This window comes from Ambystoma mexicanum, chromosome 14 (genome assembly GCF_040938575.1).
Source record: "Ambystoma mexicanum isolate Mex_15411 chromosome 14, UKY_AmexF1_1, whole genome shotgun sequence".
NCBI lineage: Eukaryota > Metazoa > Chordata > Amphibia > Caudata > Ambystomatidae > Ambystoma > Ambystoma mexicanum.
Window position 1 is genome coordinate 634,475,175 of NC_090940.1, and position 14,952 is coordinate 634,490,126.

The 14,952-nt window shown below is 45.5% G+C and overlaps 1 protein-coding gene across 1 annotated transcript in view; it reads left to right on the forward strand.

Annotated features, from left to right (window-relative positions):
• The first annotated feature begins 330 nt into the window (after positions 1 to 330).
• EXOC3L4 (exocyst complex component 3 like 4) overlaps positions 331 to 14,952 on the forward strand; it is a 336,215-nt gene continuing 321,593 nt past the window's right edge. Inside the window, exon 1 of the mRNA XM_069638116.1 lies at positions 331 to 570. The gene's annotated coding sequence lies outside the window, so the exon portion shown is untranslated. The remainder of the gene's footprint in view (positions 571 to 14,952) is intronic.

The following is a 14,952-nucleotide window of genomic DNA, read 5'->3' on the forward strand; positions in this document are numbered from 1 at the left end:
TAAAGGACCGAGCACCTTTGAATTGCTTGTTTTATATATATATATATATATATATATATATATATATATATATATATATATATATATATATATATATATATATATAGGATGCTGGAATATGGAAGAACCCACTGGGGCCTATGCGTGATTTTCCCTTTGCCATACAGAGCTCACCGCAAATAGAGGCAAGAATGTGAACATATGCGCAGTGCACGAGGCCCTGCTGAGGGTGCATCATACAGTACATGCACGCGCACTTCGGTTCCGTCCCAGCTCCGTGTCCTGACCTGCAGGTGCGGTGTACTTACAGTAATGAGGGCGTTCAGGCAGGTGTTCCTCGGCCGATGTGAAAGTGAAAGAGATAATGCCAGGGGGAGGGGCCTAGGACAGCCAGTGTCCAACCCTCACTTCCTGCCTTGGGGGCTGACGGGTGTGACCCCCTCTCCAGACGAAGCCGCTGGACTTTGCTCTACTGAGGGTAACTGACAGACTAAGGAGCGGCAGGGAACAGGAGCGGCCGAAACTGCCTTCTCTCTCACGCTGAACCCGGGAGGCTGGCCAGGCGCACAGGTACTCGTTTCTCTGCCAATGCTGCCGTGTACACATCTCTCTGGGCATCTGTGTTTATAACGGGATACGCAAAACTGCAAGTCCCAGAATGCAGTGCGCTGCTGTCAGGAGCCTCAGAACGAGTCCCATAGCGAGTGGGTGTGGGGTATGTGTGTGTGTAAAAACAGGAGCTGTTGCCGTCTCCAGGTAGCTTTTGCTTTCGTCCCATTGGTCGCCATGCGTTCAAAAGCTGGGACCGAGAGAGTACGCCTCTATGCCTTGTGAACATGTTACTTTTCCGAGCTCCAGCCGGTGCCCTGATAATCGTGCATGATACTCTTGGGAGAATGAAACGTTTGAGTCTGCCCTGACTTTGAACCTGGCACTTGGTGGGCAGCCACACCTCTCAGCAGCTAGCGCTAAACTCTCGGAGCTACCTCTACCAACTCGCACAATCGCACCCTTACCTTTGGAAATGAGGTTAGCCGTGTGCAGAGAGCACCGGCTCAAAGATCCAAGCTCTTTGTGCGCCGAGTAATGGTGATTTGTTGCTGGTAGCGCCTTGGGCCTGATTTCTTTCAACATGGCAGTTACGGGGTTAAACATGGTGTCATGTACAGAAACACCCGTGTACTTAACACCCTTTACTGTATGGAAAATCATTTTACAAGGGTGAAGGCACTCCCGATGTAGAGTGGACAAAGTGCGTGTGGCTCAGAGATAGCGCTATGCGCAGTCAGTCACCTCCAACCCAGGCAGCACTTTAATATAAACAGCACTTCCTATGGCTCCATGTTCATCTGCCGAAAGAAATCACTTCCAGGTAAATTACTTGGAAGGAATTACTTCGAAATGTTACTTACTTTTTTTTATTTGGGGCGGTCCCCTTCTAATCCCCCCTCCTCTTCCCAAAACCACCACTCCTCTTTTACCTTTAACTCTGCACTATATATACAAAATTCAAAGTAATTCCCAATAATGCCTTCAAAGGAAATTACTTCGAAGTCATTTTGTGCATTTAAACAGCGGGATACCCTTCCTATATCCTGCAAATGTTTTTCTATTTATTTATTTATTTATTTTATTTATTTATTTATTCACATTTATAGAGCGCACAGCAGCCCTTGGGCATCGTGACGAAGATAAACACAGGCTGGCCTCGTGGACTTACCCGCCATCTTGGGCACAAAGATCCCAGCCTGGTTCACCAGACCTAATAACAATATATATATATTTTAAATGTGTAGTTCTTGGCAATGTTTGAAGTCAATAATTGCCTGTTGACCTATGTTGGGACACAGATGCTAGCAGCAATGTGCTCAATGTGCTTCTATAGAGAGATGCCTCTTGCAACCCCTGGAGAGAGAGAATGAGGACTTCTCTTTTTCGAGCACTGAATGAAATTCTGAGCCAGTGGCATTCATCTCAATGGCTGGGGAGCATGGCTGCACTGTCCAGAATAATATGAGTACAGTGAAAGAGCGGTACTTACAGCTCAGGGGGGGTCTCAGTGGGGCTAGGGGTCTTCGTTGGGCAGATTGTATGAATGCTTGGGACATTATCAAATGAAATGGCAATATACCCGGAGAAATCCCCAAGAAACCAATTTGCGGCTGAAGTACTAAGCCTTCGAGGATCGAGTATATATTTTTCACACATTCCCTACTTTACTATGCTCTTTTTTAAAATATTATTGAAACCAACACGAGCGTCCATGATTGTTTGGTCCTCACGATAAAATACATTGCCGCGTCGGCCTTGATCAAGGGTGGTCCCGTTGAGCTGTCAACTAATTCTTCTTGTTCAAGAATTTGGTGGACTAAGTCCTTGATATGAAAATGTACATATTAATTTTTCTTAACTGCTTTGCAATATGACTGGAACATAGTCACCAATCTTCACATTCCCAAAACTGACTGAAATAATGCATGATAGACTTATGATCTGATATTATAGGTTATTTATAACACGCTTAATACCCAGAGGTATCTGAGCGCGGACCCGGGGATTAGACCTGTGTTGCTCCGCATCGTCTTGCTTCCAAGACGAGCACGTTGCCCCTGAGCTATCCTCCCGAGATAGCAAATCAGTCGGTATCTTCTCCATCAAATCTCTCATTTATGAAGACTTGGTGAACAGGGGGAAAAAGGACTGTGCCGCCACATCAGACTGCTTTGTATACATAAGTCCTTAAATCCTGGCACTTTTCAGAGTAGGAAAAAGAAGATAAAACAGAAATATATCAACCAGATACAATTTTATAGGTTTAATCTAATAAATCGTGATAGCTTAAATACGTTAACAATTGTACAAACGCATAACTCTCGCGATGTCTGGAAAGTTGTAAATGGCGTAACCTTTAATAGAGGTAGCAGTTTGGTGCACATGATTGATGACGACGTATGGCTGTTGTACTTTGGGGAAAGATTTGGGACAGTCTTGGGCACCAGTTTCCTCTTTGGGCCAGGCTCATTGCCTACATGGGAAAGGCTCATTTCCAGAAGGAATCTAAAAGTAAAGATCATTAAATTTAAAAAATCGAGAGCATTGGGTCCAATATGGTCCCCTTAACTGCCAGGCTATTATGCAAGTCTATGCAAAAAGGACGAGCATGCTCGTCCATGGCACTGAAGGACCCCTGATTGTGGTGAGAGATCCTATTTGAATTTTTTTAATGAATGGTCTTGTGCAAGTACAATACCTCATTGTGGCGTATGAGCTTTGTCATTCCTCTTTTAAAAAAGGGGGCCTTTCCAATCTGAGCAATTATCGTCCTGCTGTCGGATGATTTGAATACATGGGCTTTTTCTACTGGGAGACCAACTAAATTTCAAACTGGTTTCAGACCTAGTGTTGGGACAAATCTAAATGGCTTAATTCTTAAATCTCTCCATCAACAAGCTTGGCTTCAAGGAAATCCAGCCCTATATTTGCATGTGTTGAACAACAGCACTTGACTCTGTGGATAGGAATACACTAAGGAATAAACTGTGGCCCCGGCTGACATTGGGGGCCTATTGGAGTTAATCATACTCCACACTCATGTAGCTATTCTGAAAAGGCTAAATTAAAGGGGTGATCTTCCTGAAACTGTGTTTACAATGATCCCCTAAGACCGGCTTCTCTACTGGCAACCTGTCTTTTTTTAATTTATATCTGGACGACTAGTCCGAGGAACTGATTAAATGCCGTTCCTTTGCCCAAAAGATTGGGTCCCTGCATGTCCCAGCCTTTTTATTTGTTGATGGCATTTGTTTGAATCTAAGAAAATTAACAAAACAATAGGTGCACACCAAATTGAAGAATCAAGTTATTGGTTAAATCAAAAACTTAAATTAGTCCGGGTGCTGGGGAGGAATACAAGCCCTGACACAGGGTTTGTGAAGAACATTAAACAGAAAAAAGTGTCTAGAACTAAAGACACTCCCGTCCCCTGCACACCATTAAAGCTGATACAAAATCAGTCAATTGTAGTTTAAATCTTTACTGCTAAAAAATGAAACTTAGTCAAGACAAAGCGTTATTAGCAGTGACGGTATTACAACACCTCTGGTTAACATGGAAAAGTATATAACTTGAATAAGGGCATTTATAAAACGAGAAAACATTTTTTTGAACAAAAACAAATGAACCAATGATACGTGATATAAGTTACAATGGTCAAAGCCAAGTAATATTCTTGTGATGAACTCAGATGCTCTACGCGTTTCGGGGCACACCCCCTTCTTCAGGAGCGAAGTGATCTGAAATGATATACATTGAAAGGAGACATCAGTATCGTATACGCAATGTTGTATTTACAGTGTACACAAAACTTGAGAGATCCAAAGCATGAAATATAACAGATGTTACCTAATTTGAGTGACAAATACTGAAATGCACATAGGCGTGCTTACCCACATAGTTGTAATAAAACTAAAAACAATTGAATAAACATGACCATCTGACTACCCATGGATGTGACTCCAAAAAAGAAGAACTGGGACAGGCCTCAAGCGGGCATTGGAGTGAACCAATATAGCAAAGATCAAACATAATAAGAAAATAATCAAAAACAATACACCTGAGGGGAGAACGGGCGTACAGGCTAGGTTGACGGCAGCAAATGTATAGAGATATCTGGCAAACTAAACGATCCAATTGCTGCTAAGGTACATATAGACTAATTCCAAGTCAATGTCCTATTGTGGAAAAAAAGAAAAACAAGTGATGGAATCAATTGTTGTGAATATCTCAAGCAAAATTTTGTCTGATAGTCAATTGGACATTTTGAACAAAGGACTTTCATTTGTCCCAACTTCCAATTCGACCCTTTTTGAAGAAAAAGTGAATCTTCATATATTACTTCGTAAAATTAAACTTAGATTATTTTTTGCATCACAAACTGAGGAGTCTGAAGGGGAAGTCCTAGATGATCAATTTGAGATGAAATCTAAAAGTACCTTTGACCCGCCGATTGACAATCCAGTACTTAACATGTTCAAATTGAAGGTTGAGGGTGACTTGAAGAAAATACATTTTCACTTAAGGTCTCCTATTAACTTGAAAGATTTTCAATTGAAGGAGCTGGAATCATTGGCTAGAGATTTAGAACTTACAATTAAACCGGCAGATAAGGGAGGCGCTGTGGTAGTAATTGATTCCATCTTTTACCATGCCCAGTGCACATCTATGCTGTTAACCAGAGGTGTTGTAATAACGACACTGCTAATAACTGTTTGTCTTGACTAAGTTTCATTTTTTACCAGTAAAGAGTTAAACTACAATTGACTGATTCTGTATCAGCTTTAATGGTGTCCAGGGGACAGTGAGTGTCTTCAGATTGAGACACTTTTTTCTGTTTAATTTGTTTGAATCTACCCAAGTTGGGCTCAAACAAGCTTCAATCAAGTCTGGGAAAGTTTGTCATCTAATAACTGTAACGCTCACCTGGTATCCACAGGGACGTCACTCAGCCTGTTCTGACCTCTTACGACCTCGAACCCTTCCCTGGAGGCTATTAGACTGGAGACTGGGCCTGAAACACAGGATTGGTAGAGTTTAACTCCCCATTGTCTCTGTGTGCTTGAGCCCCTTCTTCCCCAGGATCCAACCCTTCCCTTTGATCCACAGCCCACCTTGTTTTCTTAGATAGTGTGCTATCCGTCCTGCTTTCAGCGCAGGGGCGCGTTGATTGATGCGGCGTCGTTGCTACCTAGTTACTTCACTCGCAAGAGTCCGACAGGTAAGTATAATGAGTCTTTTGAACAGTTCTCTAACTTCGTTCCTTTCCTTCCTTAGATGATGGCCGGCGTCCGGGGATGGCAGCGTGCTGCTGAGATGAGTAGAGTTGAAGGTGAGTGAGAGCGCGATGCGCGATGCGCGATGCACCCCTTTCGTATTTGCATTGAACTGAGTTCTTTTTCTGTGCCTTTTAGGTGCCGCAAGGTTTTCAGCGTGGATGCCGGTTATGAAGAACAAATGCGGTGGTTAAGCGCGGTATTCAGCGCCTCTAGATGTTGTCTTTTCCCTCTTGCAGATGGATGAGAAGTTCCGGAGACAGAGTTCCCCCAGAGCGGCTGGGATTCAGGTAAGCGTTTGAAGCTCGTACAGTATTTAAAAATAAGCGAAGATTTGCAGAATGCTTACTAATGCTTTTTTTCTGTTCTTTTCCCTTTTCCTTAGGAAGCGGCGTGCCGGGATGGGAATGACACCGCCGAAGATGCCCGCAGAACAGAAGGAGCGATGAATGATGGGCAGAAGCGCCGCAAGGTAAGGCTGTTCCTAACAGTGTTCTTGTTCTTGCAGGAGTTGAGCGCAGAAGAAAGATGCAGGCCTACTGGAGACCGATCCGAACACGGTGAGTGTCACGCTGCAGGTGCAGAAAACGCAAAGCATGTTTCTCAGCCTGGGTGTGGCTTAAATAGTCTCTGGGTATCCCAGGTGTCTCTGGGCTGAACCACACCCAAAAGACTAGACCGCACATGCAGTTCTGGGAACCGAAATATGTGGGGGCATCCACCTTGTCCCCATCAATGCACTACAAGTCCAATCCACAATGTTATCCTATGGGAGTGAGTGAGTCTGGTGCCACAAGCGCCAAGTCTGACTCCAAGTGGGTCTTTGGAGGGATGGAGAGGCCCTTGAGGGCCATGTAGGTGATCGTGGCCTGGCTCCAGCCTGACATCTTGGAGGGCTGGGGACATGAGGGGCAGGAATCATGACAATAACCTAGAAATACAGCTAAACAAATCAGCAATACTGATCTCCTAAAGCAGGCATCTGCAACCTTTGGCTCTCCAGATGTTTTGGACTGCAACTCCCATCAGCCCTAACCAGCATATTCAGTGCTGAGGGATCATGGGAGTCGTAGTTGAAAACATCCGGAGAGCCACAGGTTGCAGACCCCTGTAAAAGGGTACAGTCCAAAGGGTCTTAGACACCGGACAAAACAAAATTGGCAACAGCATCACACCTAATTTATTTAGCTTTCCGTATTACGACTAACCTGATTCATCTGGCCAGATAACAAGGTTGAAGTCTAAGTTGTCCCCTTCAAATGCACGAATGTTGAAAATCAAGACGAAATATTGTAGGTCTTCCTGTATAGCCCTATTTAAGTACTATAAAGGCAACAATCTGCCCATAGTAATGATAACGAGGTGTTATTTATATAGCGCCTTTATCCAAAGCGCTTTACAGAGCACATATTTGCATACAATGTCACCCAACCGAAATGGGTACTCATTTATCGACCTCGGAAGGATGTAAGGCTGAGTTGGCCTTGCCGGGATTCGAACCTGCGACCTGCAGATCACGCTCAGATTGCAGCAGCGAGCGCTCAACTCGCTGAGCTATCTTACCAGCGCTCTAGTACTCTGTGGGCTAGAGAGGAAGACATACCCCAAACGGCATGCTCTGGACACTGTGGAGGGATGTTTTTTGTTTTAAAGACTCTCTGTCTAAATGTTGAAGGTATTTGTACCACGCACCGTCACCAAGGGAATTTGTCCCCAAGCCGATCTGCATACGAGAAGGCGGGGGTGAGTTAGTAGGGTGAAGAGGCAGTAGGCTAGTGAGAGAAGTGGTGTCCTATTGGCAGCTTCAGTTCGGTTTACACTGTGTGCTGAGCTTTGGTGCGAGTATCCGATCAATGTCAGTGTTCGTGTGATGTTGGTGCGGCTTATGTGTTGGTGGTTTGTTTGTTGTTGCTGTGTGGTGAAGGGCGTGCGGCTTGCTGTGCGAGAAGCGGTTGTATGGTTATTTGTGAGAGTTAAGTATGCAGACATTTTGAACTTTTTTGGTCAATCGGTTATATGTCTCGCAGCTGACCTTCGCCAGTGCGTTTCAACATGTAATAGACAGAGATGGAGGCCATACCGAGACCCGAGAGCCCTGCATAGTGGGGGAAAAGCCCAGGCTTCACAATACATTAGGTTTCACCATACAGTAGGCAAAGATGGAGGCCATACTTAGACCCGAGAGCCCTGCATAGTGGTGGAGAGGCCCAGGCTACACAATACATTAGGTTTCCAAATACAGTAGGCACAGATGGAGGCCATACCTAGACCCGAGAGCCCTGCATAGTGGGGGAAAGGCCGAGGCTACACGATGCATCAGGTTTCACCAGACAGTAGGCAAAGATGGAGGCCATACCTAGACCTGAGAGCCCTGCATAGTGGGGGAAAGTCCCAGGCAACAAAATACATTAGGTTCCACCATACAGTAGGCAAAGATGGAGGCCATACCTAGACCTGAGAGCCCTTATAGTGGGGGAAAGGCCCAGGCTACACAATACATTAGGTTTCACCACACAGTGAGCAAAGATGGAGGCCATACCTAGACCTGAGAGCCCTGCATAGGGGAAGAAAGGCCGAGGCTACACAATACATTAGGTTTCACCATACAGTAGGCAAAGATGGAAGCTATACCTAGACCCGAGAGCTCTGCATAGTGGGGGGGAGGCCCAGGCTACACAATACATTAGGTTTCACCATACAGTAAGCAAAGATGGAGGCCATGCCTAGACCCGAGAGCCCTGCATAGTGAGGGAAAGGCAGAGGCTACACAAAACATTAGGTTTCACCATACAGTAGGCACAGATGGAGGCCATGCCTAGATCCGAGAGCCCTGCACAGTGGGGGAAAGGCCCAGGCTACACAATACATTAGGTTTCACCATACAGTAGGCAAAGATGGAGGCCATACCTAGACCCGAGAGCCCTGCACAGTGGGGGAAAGGCCCCGGCTACACAATACATTAGGTTTCACCATACAGTAGGCAAAGATGGAGGCCATACCTAGACCCGAGAGCCCTGCACAGTGGGGGAAAGGCCGAGGCTACACAATAAATTAGGTTTCACCACACAGTAGGCAAAGATGGAGGCCATACCTAGACCCGAGAGCCCTGCATAGTGGGGGAAAGGCCGAGGCTAAACAATACATTAGGTTTCACCACACAGTAGGCAAAGATGGAGGCCATACCTAGACCCGAGACCCCTGCATAGTGGGGAAAGGCCGAGGCTACACAATACATTAGGTTTCCAAATACAGTAGGCACAGATGGAGGCCATACCTAGACCCGAGAGCCCTGCATAGTGGGGGAAAGGCCCAGGCTACACAATACATTAGGTTTCACCATACAGTAGGCAAAGATGGAGGCCATACCTAGACCCGAGAGCCCTGCATAGTGGGGGAAAGGCCGAGGCTACACAATACATTAGGTTTCACCACACAGTAGGCAAAGATGGAGGCCATACCTAGACCCGAGAGCCCTGCATAGTGGGGGAAAGGCCGAGGCTACACAATACATTAGGTTTCACCATACAGTAGGCAAAGATGGAGGCCATACCTAGACCCGAGAGCTCTGCATAGTGGGGAAAGGCCGAGGCTACACAATACATTAGGTTTCACCATACAGTAGGCACAGATGGAGGCCATACCTAGACCCGAGAGCCCTGCATAGTGGGGGAAAGGCCGAGGCTAAACAATACATTAGGTTTCACCATACAGTAGGCAAAGATGGAAGCTATACCTAGACCCGAGAGCTCTGCATAGTGGGGGGGAGGCCCAGGCTACACAATACATTAGGTTCCACCATACAGTAGGCAAAGATGGAGGCCATACCTAGACCCGAGAGCCCTGCATAGTGGGGGAAAGGCCGAGGCTACACAATACATTAGGTTTCACCACACAGTAGGCAAAGATGGAGGCCATACCTAGACCCGAGAGCCCTGCATAGTGGGGAAAGGCCGAGGCTACACAATACATTAGGTTTCACCACACAGTAGGCAAAGATGGAGGCCATACCTAGACCCGAGAGCCCTGCATAGTGGAGGAAAGGCCCAGGCTATACGATACATTAGGTTTCCCCAGTGCGTTTCAACATGTAATAGACAGAGATGGAGCCACACCCAGTCTTTGCCCGTGGTACGAATTAGGCACTAAATGGGTATTTTACTAATTCTTGACCCACTGAAAAAGGATCTTTTTGAGGATTTAAATTCGGGACTTCAAAGCAACCTCTGCAAACCTATGCTGGGGTCTGCAACAGAATGCGCCACCCTGCTGTCAACCATAGTCTCTAAGAGGGAATCGCTTCTCGAGAATCCCATACAAGTGAAAAGGATGCTGGCTCCTATAGCTCCATATGCGTCCTTTCTGGGGTGCTGCCTTTTAATGTCCAGTCAGGCTGTCGGGCTGAATTCCCTGTCAAGATTCCAGAAATCCCCCCTGAGAATGCATTTCAATATTCTGGGGGCTTGTGATGGGCGTGGCCCCCGCCCAGGTGGAGTCCAGGCTGAATCTATAGACACAGGTGGAGTTAGAGACGCTCGGGCACCTGCTAATGAACTGCACTGCAAGAGAGCAAAAGAGGGGGGCCATTATTTCCCTTTTTATAAACTGTCTTCTTTTGGGGCCGCTTGATGGAAGGTCGGCAGGTTGGCCTGGGGTTGGGTCTGGCTTTGGTAAGAGGTGTATTGATCACACATATATTATTAAATGAATGCACTTAATTCGTTAAGTTTTATAGATGTTTAGTAATATTTTGAAAGTAAAATGTAATTCAATGTTATTTGAATGTAAGATTGATGCTTTTTTTGTGAAAAGTTTTGATAAATTAACCACACAACAAATTGCCTGTGTTTAGGAACAATACGTGTTGAAAACATGCCTGTGTCATTGTTCGAGTTATATACATATCCACTTGCAACATTCCATGATAGTATTTTGATTTTGATGCGAGTGCCAAATACATTTTCCTCACACTTTTTGATTATTTCATCAGTTTTTTAATATTTTTATTCCATATTTGAACTCTTACTCTCTACACGTGTTTCACCCTTGTTCCAGTCACAAGGGATCATCAGGAGGGATTTAATTTGCAATTTCGTTTTCTATGGAGAATAGGAGCCAGGGAGTGACAAGCGGATCACTTCAAGACAAAAGGAAAACCCCCACAGAGAGTGCATAGAAAGCAAGTTGAATGTTTGAATTGTGGCAAAACAAGCCCACAGAAAACGAAATTGCAAATTAAATCTCTCCCGATGATCCCTTGTGACTGGAACAAGGGTGAAACACGTGTAGAGAGTAAGAGGTCAAATATGGAATAAAAATATTAAAAAACTTTGATGAAATAATCAAAAAGTGTGAGGAAAATGTATTTGGCACCCGCATCAAAATACTATCATGGAATGTCGCAAGTGGATATGTATATATCTTGAAAAATAGCTCAACCCTATCTATGGCAATCTAGGTACTGGTATAATACCACAGCTGACAACTCCAAAAGCAAGAGAATAAACTGGAATTCGCTGTGAATAAAGTCCTGTAAAGTTTGCCGCTAGAGTGTTTAAAGTATGTATCACTGCCAGTATACCTGTAATTACCTGTATGTACCGCTATATATGTAACCAAACTACCTGTACCAAGTTGCTTTTGACATGATTCCTGTAACCCTGAATTAAGCCTTCTTACGCTCTGATTTTAGTGCCTTGATGCCTGTGGGCTGTAGTGCGCTCTACAAATCCAAATAAATAAATCTGTCATTTCACCAAGCACCCCCTACTTTAGCGCTTAGAAGTGCTGGAGTAATCTGTCATTTAACCAAGTACCCCCTACTTCAGTGCTTAGAAGCGCAGGAGTAATCTGTCATGTAACCCGACATAACACCAAGGGCCTGAGGTACAAAAGAGAAAGTCCCATTGAAAAACATGTTGTACATCGGGCCCTAAGCCTTTGATCAGTGACTCCTTTGGCGGTGCAGCACTTTGCATCTAATGCTGGGGAACTCCTAGGCACGGATGTCATTTCACCAAAATGCCTGGGGTAGCGGAAGTGACATGACCCTTGACCCCCTGATGACATCACAGGAAGTGATATCATTTTGACCCCACCCCGAAATGATATTGCGGGAAGCGATGGAACACGACCTTTCACCCGTTGACGAAACAGGAAGTGGCATCACATAGCATTGTACACTACCAAAAATATGGTTACGACGTCACTATAATGTGATGTACATTTCATACAAGAATGGATCGCCATATCTATCCTTAAGATCCGTGTATAGGCCCATATTACTAAATGACTGTGAATGCAAGCAGACGTCCATGAACAAATGACAATGACTTGTTATTATATAGCACTTACGCTTAAGCGCTTTATATAGAAAAAATATACACCCAATATCACCCAACCTGTGTTGGTACTCATTTATCAACCTCAGAAGGATGAAAGGCTGAGTTGAGGCATTTAAGAACAGACTAAATCAGTGACTCACTCCCTGAAGTGTGCCTGAATAAACCTTTAATGAGTCTAGAAATAGTTATATAGAATTCCAGAAAGACACATTATTTGGTATTCCTATTCTTTCTTTTTTAGGGTCAGTGCTGAAAGTGTTAGACTTGTGACACTCCTGTTCTTATTTTTCTTTCCCTTTTGAAAAGGCCTGAACAAGAAAGCCACTCCAGAAGTAAAGAGCCTCATGGTTGCTGGCCACAGTCCAGGAGCTTGCATTTAAAAGAAAGGAAAAAAAAGAAAAACCCCAAAAATTTCTTCTTTTTTTTTTTAGAGGTCACAAGGGAGATCTTAGAGGTCACAGTTGCGACCTCTGGCTACCCCTAAATGACGTCCCTGCTCCTAGGTACCAGCGCTATTAGTTTCAGTGCGCTCTAGGTCCCCAACCTCCATGCAACGCCGCCGAGGAGCCTGTTATGGGAAACGCCTAACACCACACTAGGGGCTGCATTGCAGGCCGACACACCACAGTGGCCCGAGGAAGGACAAGGGGCCCCCGGCGACACCCTACACAGGGTCAACCTATTCCCCAAACAACACACGTACCGCAGAAGCTCAGGCCACAGGTTGCGCAGGCCTCCTCTCCCTGTGCAGGAGACACCCAGTGTAGTGAAGAAAGCAAATGACGCCACAGCATCCTCCCGCCACCATAAGACTCTTTTTTTTTTTTTTTTTTTTATTTTTTTTTTATTTTTGTATTTATTTTAATTCTTGATAACGCGCCAAATCGCCCGAAGGCCTCACGACGCACATAAAACAAATAAGACAAGACTAAACAAGACTATTGAAAGGCAGACATCTCAAGAGAGACTATATAGCGAAAAAGTTAAGGAGCATTGAAAAGATGGGTCTTGAGATTTTTCTTGAACTGGATCAGTGAAGAGGAGCTCTTAAGGTGAAGAGGAAGAGTGTTCCAGAGAGTAGGGGCTGAGACACTGAAAATAGTTTTGCCAAACTTGACTGAGCGAAAACGTGGCTGAGTGAGCATGGCTTGCTCGGTGGACCCGAGTGAACGGCCAGGGACATAGCGATGAATGCACTGGCTCAAATAGATGGGTGCAGAACCAATCAAACATTTGAAGGTGAGAGTGAGTATTTTAAAAGATACCCTGTGCTTGATGGGCAACCAGTGCAATTTCTTCCTGGCTTCAGTGATGGAAGAGTGCCTGGCTAGACCAAAAAAATGGCTTGGACTGCACCGTTTTGGGTTGTCTGAAGAGCAGTGATATTGGCAGTAGACATACATGCTAGGAGACTATTGCAGTAGTCTAACCTGGAATTAACAAGGGCAGATGCTAGAAGAGACATATTGCTGACAGAGAGAAAAGGACGCATTGCACAAAGTTGCTTGTTAATCCAGCTACAAGATGCCCTAGTTTTTGCGACATGTTGGCGCATTGAGAGCTCTGCATCAATAGTGACGCCAAGAGTCTTGACGCTACATGCCACTGGAATAGATACATTAGCAATGGTAAATGAGTCATATTCCTTAGAAAGATTTTTTAACATGTGGCTTGAGCCTGCAATGAGAAGCTCAGTTTTATCGGCATTCAGAGCCATAAAGTTCGTACTCATCCATGAATGGATGACAGAGTAGACGGCAGAGATGGCCTTGGAGTCTGTGGGGTAGGTGCCAGACAGTTCAAGGACGACCTGGGTGTCGTCAGCGTTGTTGGTATAAAGGACACCCAGATCGTTGAGCATGCAAAGCAGGGGGAGAATATAGATGTTGAACAAAGTGGGGGATAAGGAGGAACCCTGGGGGACACCACGTGTGAGCAGAGAGGATATAGAGGAGGCATTTTGGATGACGACATCCCTGCAACATAGCATCGCACTGGGCATCTCTTGGACAGCTACCAGTTGAGTTTAGGCCTCAAGACAACACCAAATTCACATTTGAACAGATCCTGGAGAGTGGCCTCAAAGGTAGAGCTAGACCAGGGCAGGGCAGTTCCCAACAGTGCCAGGAGCGATGGGCCTGGTAGGGTTACAGTTTCCAGAAGGTCGGCAAGGGTTCTGGCACCGGAATGCTGCCGTTCTCATGGTCTTGGACCGGTCAGCGGCCTTCGATACGGCTTGATGTAGTCAACCAGTGTACAGAGCTGGAGGTGGGCGCCTGCGGAACGTTGACCTGGAGAACTTCCTTCCTTTGTGACCCGACACTACAAACAAGGGCCAGACCCCACTGTGTAGCTTCACATGTGATGGATCTATGTGACCCGACCGCGCTGATTTTGCTGCGGCCGGCAATTTCACATGAGAAAGGTGCGAACCACCAAAAGGTTTCACCTTTCTCATGCGAACAAACGTACATACCCACACCTAAATCACACCCATGACACACCCCCCACCCACACCATCAACACACCCAACATAAACAAACCCCACTTACCTTTTTCTTCACGCTGAGTCCCTGCGGCACCAGTTCCCTTTCACTTCCGTGATCAGGAACCGGCGCTGCAGGGTCCTTTTTTCTTTCTTTTTTTTTTCTTTTATGGGGGATGCAGGGGTTTCCCCCGCAACACCCCGCTCCACACAGTATAGTGAGCGGGGTGTTGCGGGGGACCCCCCCCCACAGCCCCTGTTTTTTTTTTTACTTACCTGTAATGCTACCACCAAAGGT